The sequence below is a fragment of the Gossypium arboreum genome, chromosome 8 (genome assembly GCF_025698485.1).
Source record: "Gossypium arboreum isolate Shixiya-1 chromosome 8, ASM2569848v2, whole genome shotgun sequence".
Taxonomy (NCBI): Eukaryota; Viridiplantae; Streptophyta; class Magnoliopsida; order Malvales; family Malvaceae; genus Gossypium; species Gossypium arboreum.
Window position 1 is genome coordinate 35,581,503 of NC_069077.1, and position 6,411 is coordinate 35,587,913.

Sequence of the window (6,411 nt, forward strand, 5' to 3'; positions counted from 1 at the left end):
GGTAGACTTTACCTATTACATAGTTTCCATGATTCAACTAGCCCTTTTGCATAAATAGCACAAAATATGATCATGATTAACCATTCCAATGGCTAATCGTTCCCAAACATTTCCATACCTCTTAATGAACATCATACAAGACGATTATAAAATTAAGCTCAAAGTGTATATAAGCCATTTTAGCATGGCTATCCAAATTTATACAAAACCAAAGGGTCCATGACCAACAACAAAAAGGGTAGTCCTATACATGCCATTTCAAAGTTCAACCAAAAGTGCACCAAAAGGGCTTTGATAGTGTGGGCGACTTGACTTGACACTCCGAGTCCGATAGGTGACGAACCAAAATCTATAAAAGAGATTCAAAGAAACGAAGTAAGCATTTAATGCTTAGTAAGTTTTGAGCAATGGAATTAGGCTCAATCAAGTATAGCATTCATATAACTAAACGGATAATTTCATATACACATATATTCTCAAAATCAGTCCTACTTCACATTTCCAACCCTTATATTCATACATAAGGGATCAACAACCAAAACCGAAGCTCCTTAATCGATCGCGAATGCTATTTAAGAGGAATCAATTAATCCAATGCATGTACAACACATACCTCGTTGTTGAGATTTTCTGGCGTATTAATTGAAATTATTACAGCAGATCGCTCATTCCCAAACTCAAGAAATCTTGAGTTTAGCGGATATAACTACTTGCGCAAGGCCTTGGTCTTAGCCGGATGTGGTCACTAGCATAAATGCCTTCGGGACTTAGCCCGGATATAGTCGCTAGCACAAATGCCTTCGTGTTTTAGCCGGATATAATCGCTAGCACAAATGCCTTGGTCTTAGCCGGATATAGCAACTCGCATGAATGCCTTCGGATCTTAGTCGGTTATAGTCACCTAGCACAAAAGCCTTGGGACTTAGCCGGATATCATTCGAATAACCATGCACATATATCAATAATCATGACACATCCATATTTCATTTTCATTACCAAAGCTCAAACACAAAACACTTATCACACTTACAAATTTCGGCTCAATAGCCACATACAAAGAGCATGATTTTGATTTACTCAAGACATAATCTAATCGAATCATAATCTACTCGAAAACTTACCTCGGATGTTGTCGAACGATTTCGGCGGCTATTCGATCACTTTTTCCTTTCCCTTATCCAACTTTGGTCCTCTAAGCTCTTGAGCTAATTCAAACAAATTTAACTTATTAAAGTCTCATTATGCTAGCTTATGGCCAAACATGACAATGAATTTGATGGGTCATATGGCCACCTTTAGCTCAAATACAAAATGGTCATACGCATTTTTAATCACATTAAGCAATTTAATACAATTCATTCGAACATCAAAAGAGAAGCTCAAGGTACTTAGCCCATATATACATTAGACATTAGAGTCACATATGTACGAAATCACGAATCGAATTCAACATATTAGCTAATATTTCCCCTTAGCCGAATTTCTAAGTCAAGGTAAAGCCATCAATATGCTTACCTATGGCCGAACATGTAACACCCTGAATTTGGGCCTAGAAGTTTTGGGCCTTGAGCATTGGAGTGGTTGAAGGCAGCTTATAATATTTTGTTGTGCATGTAAATTTCGCTAATGAAGGCTTGTTTTAGTGGTTAAATATGTTGAGAAGTGTTGGAGAAGTCCTGGTTTAAACACGGACTCTAGCAAAAAATTTTTGGTTTAAGGTGAATCAAACCACAGGTGTAGTAGGTAGGCCTTAAGAATATTGTTGGAGATATTGTGACACAAAAGCCTTGTGGTCTAGTGGCAAAGTAGCGCCACATAAGAGGGAGGAAGGTTGCGTTATAGAGGTGGCAAGGAGGTCCGTGGTTGAAACTCATGGCAAGCGAAGAGCATTTATTTTGCTAACAAGGGGTGGCAAGAGCGGTGTTGAATTTAAACTCGATAATGGAGGATCCCACATCGGTAAGCTAACATAGGAGTGGATGCTGGTGGCTTTAAATAGAGAGAACTATGAGGAGAGCAAAGGTACCTTTCTTGGTGATCCCTTTCACGTTATGGCGAGCTCGTTTGGGTTGGGCATCGGCTAGAAGTGCTTGGAGCGGATTAACTCCAGTCTCCTATCGGTGTGTATTTATCACTACTCTTGTTGTTGGATTGCTACTTGGTGCGATGGGCGAAAGGGGCCATGTGGGCCCAATGGGCCTCTGGCCCAATTGGATAAGTTGTTTGATTGTGTAGTAAATATTGGATTAGGCTAGGTGAATCGCATATCTGTGGCTAGGTTTGGGCTAAAAGGGCCACACGAGCGTGGGGCCCATTTGGTAGAGAATGGGCTTTAGAGCCATTAGTATTGTTATCCATGTTTAGAATACTTTAGTTTACTAAAATTACCGAAATACCCTTAGTTTGTAAAAATCTTTGAAATACCCTCGATTTGTAAAATTACTGAAATACCTTCGACTTGTAAAATTACCAAAGTACCCCCGATTTACAGAATTATCGTTTTACCCCCGATTTACATAATTACCGTTTTACCCTCGATTTACAAAATTACCGTTTTACCCTCAATTTACAGAATTACTGTTTTACCCTCGATTTATAAAATTACCATTTTACCTCGATTCTGTAATTATTGTTTTACCCTCGATTTATAAAATTACCGTTTTACCCTTGATTTACGTAATTCTTGTTTTACCTCGATTTACAAAATTATCGTTTCTGTCGATTTATAGAATTACTATTTTTATCTTGATTTACTGAATTACTATTTTACCTCGATTTACAAAATTACGAAATACCTCAATTTGTAAAATTACCAAAATACCCTAGTTTGTAAAATTACCAAAATACCCATGGTTTGAAAAATTACTAAAATACCCACAGTAGGGTAAAATTATTGAAATACCCTTGTGGGGTAAAATTACCATTTGCCCCTAGGGTGTTAAATGACTATTTTGCCCTTGTGGGCAAGTGACCGACTTGGACTGTGTGATATAGACAACTTTGGAGGAGCAATGAGGCTTGGAGTATCGACTTGGATAAGCTTGAATCGTATTATTGGACCTGTGAAGGTAAGCAACTTATGGTCAATAAGGGTTCTTTGGTAGAATAAGGTAGGGTGGATTTTGAGTTTGTTAAGCATAACTTGTATGCTAAAAATGGTGATGAATAATTGTAGGACATCGTAAGGGATCTCGATGAGCGATCGTCACGAAAACAGTGTGTCACTAACACCCTTCTTTAGTTCAATTGGCAAAAGCCGAAATGCAAATTCGGCATTTCATGGTCATGTGAGTATCGAATGCTCTCAAGGCATAGAGTAATTGTTAGATCTGCACCGCAAGGTGGTAAGCACGTTCAGCGTGACGTTTTGTCGTATTTCGGAAAAAGGGGCTCGACGGCCAAAAGCGGGCCCAATGGGCTTACGGACCAATATGGGTAAGAGATGGGCAAATTAGCTCATTAGGTAGATGGTGGAATCAAATTGCATAAATCTGTTAAAATTACTGAATTAGCTTGTGTAGTAGCGTAGATCACGAAATTACCCTAAAGAGCAAAATTACCAAATTACCCTAAAGAGTAAAATTACCGATATACCCCTAGGGTTTAAATTGGTGAATTGCATGATTGATCAATGTTGTATTTTACATGATATGCTTTTATTAATATCATTGCATGGGGTTGGGGTATTAATGGAGGAAGTCTTGAAAGTGGTTCATCCACGTCTTGGAGGCTTTGCCTCAATCGATGAAATTTGAGTGCGTTCTTTAAACTGTGGTGTGTGAAATTTGGGTGGGTTGAGATATTCCCACATGGTGTGTAGGGTTGGTGCAGGCGGTGTAGCGGTTGGTGGGTTGAGTAGTCTCCCAGTTGGGCTTGCATTCATTATCGATATTGTTACATATGTTCTTGAACGGGCCTATGGGCCATCTTGTTTTGTTAAAAAGGGCTAAGGTCTTGCTATCAGATTCGAAAAGGGCTTGACCTCTCGTGTCTCAATATCTGAATAGGGCTTAGGCCCAATGGGCTCGAGCTGATTTGGGCTTTGGATGGGTTTCAGATACACCGAGTTTTCCCAAACTCACCCCTTCCTCTTCCATCCTTGCGGTGAGCCCTAGAATTGGTGGACTTGGAGTCGGGATTGAGTGGCCATGAAGATTGATTGACGATTTTAAATGAGTTTAGCCTTCAATTTGGATTATTTTATTTTATTATGCTTAAGGTTGTAATAAGGCCGCTCTTTTTAATTACTTTTATTTTGGGGATTATTAAACTGGCTAGCACTAGGGTTCATTTTATAAAACTACTTGTTTTTAAAAGATCACGATGACGCCATAAAGTTTCCATAAAGTAAATGTTTTCCCAAGAAAATAAATATCTTTAAGCAAACGTTTTGCAACCTTAATCATTTTCTTAAGATGGTCATAATCAAACGGTTTTTCTCAAAATTATACGAGATGTTAGAGTGTGGCAATGGCGGTGTGCATGTCTAGGATTGGATCCAAGAGAGCTTGGTACTTAGCGGTCAAGACGGACTCACCTCCTCTTTTCCCGGTTTCCTACCTGGTGCACAGCTTCCATTCACTTTAACCTTCTTTTAAAAGTATCTTTTACAACACCAACTCAGCTTTTCCAAACTAAGTGTTTTGAACGCACCAATGTGGCGCATCAGATCCGGTCATAACATCCAGGCCGGGTTTGGGGTGTTACAGAACATACACATCAACTAATGTACTCATTCATGTGGCTGAACATACATGTCTATGCTAAGGCTGATTGCAACACTTAATACATTCTACAAGTATGGTCACTTGTATTGACTAAACCCCATTTTGTTTCAAGTTCAAAACTTGGCTAATACACATATATACACTATTAAAGCATCCTTTCCCTTTCCATCAATTCAACACATGCATTACTCATTAATATACAAAATTATATTCGGCCTTAGCACACAACTTGCTAGCCGATTCTTCTCCATCTAGCATCTAATGCACATATGTGCTCATTTGTTAGACCCTACTTCATCCAACAACAACCATATTTCCCCTCTACTTCCTACCATGGCCGAATGCTCAAGATACCTCAATACCGAAACTTTTAGCTTGGATTGCTTAAAGAACTTGGTGATGAGTTCAAATTTAGCTAACACCTCAAGCATCATAACACATCCATATAGCTAACATGCTAATAGTCTCAAGGCTTCAACTAAAACTTTTGAAGCCTCTTAGTCGAATACTAACTCTCTAATAATCTCAAATCCATCCATGAGATAGTTAGAATTTAGACCAATCATCCAAGGGATGTATGAACTTTCAAAGCAACATTAAACATACCTTAATCTAGTGAGCCTCCATAGCCGATTTTCTCCAAGCTCATTCCTTTCCTTTCTTTCTTCTATTAGGCCAAAGATGTTCAAGGATGAACACTTTTTTTTTGTTTTCTTTCTTCCATTCACGGCAAAAGGGGGGGAAAACAATCACACACATTCTTTCTTTTCTTTTTTTTCATCATATTCCCTTTTATTATTTTATTACCATGCTCCTTATTTTATTTTTCCTAACATACATCACTAACATAACATGTTTGTGACATGTTTCCACCCATAGCATGGCCGGCCACTATGCTTTAATTTGGCTAATTTGACACGCAAGGACAAGCACTTTCCCACATATATTAATAGGCCACTTGAACACTTGCCTAGCATATTTCTAAATTTTCTCACATAAGTCCCTACTAATAAATTTCACATACACTGACCAAATTAAAGTATGGAACTATCACACAAGCATTTACGCACATCATAAACACAGAATATAACCTTTAATTATTTATAAGACTCGGTTTCATGGTCCCGAAACCACTTTCCAACTAGGGTCAATTTAGGGCTGTCACAATCAATCATATCCACAAGCTTGGCATAAGCCCTAAAACATCAACAACACACGTTAGTTCACTTACACATGGTTCATATGAATTTGACTTGGATAACCATTATACTTGAGTATGATTCATTGGATTTATCATCCATCACAACATATCATGTTTTTTCATGTATCACCATTCTACTGAGCTTCATATAAACTTGCCTTAGTTCTTATTGAACACTTACCATTTCATTTGCATACACATATGACATAAACATGACATTAACCATAGCTACAAGCTAGTAATTGAACACATAACTTTGCAATATCATCACATGGTAAGATATGGTACATAACATAGCATCAATTATATCATACCTTTCATAAACATGAATATTCATACTTTGAACATTGGTAAACCATACATTTCCATATTTGTTGTAGTGAAGTCAATTGGAACCATTACCGGAGCTCACACAAAGTGTGCTAAATGATGGTTGTAACCGTCCCTTTTCATATTTGATGCTTGTAACCGTCCCTTTTCATA